The sequence below is a fragment of the Lolium rigidum genome, chromosome 6 (assembly GCF_022539505.1).
Source record: "Lolium rigidum isolate FL_2022 chromosome 6, APGP_CSIRO_Lrig_0.1, whole genome shotgun sequence".
NCBI lineage: Eukaryota > Viridiplantae > Streptophyta > Magnoliopsida > Poales > Poaceae > Lolium > Lolium rigidum.
The window spans coordinates 252879540-252879759 of NC_061513.1; the positions used below are offsets into that span (position 1 = coordinate 252879540).

General features: G+C 36.4%; 1 pseudogene; it reads left to right on the top strand.

The window, feature by feature from the left end:
* LOC124663959 overlaps nt 1-220 on the top strand; it is a 932-nt pseudogene extending 712 nt beyond the window's left edge.

A 220-nucleotide genomic window follows, 5' to 3' on the forward strand; every position in this document is an offset into this window, starting at 1 on the left:
ACAAATTTCTCCATCTCAAAGGAAATACTACCAAAATAATCTAGTCTGTCCCATGCTTGTTTCCAATAGTAACTAAAAATGATGAGGCTAGGTTTGTCGCCATGAATGGAAACAATATTTTGTTTGTTCGAAGGAAAACACACAAAGAACAATTCTCTACTATTTCCACCATACAAACTGCAGTGCATTTCCGCTAAGAGATTGTTTCCATCAGCGATAG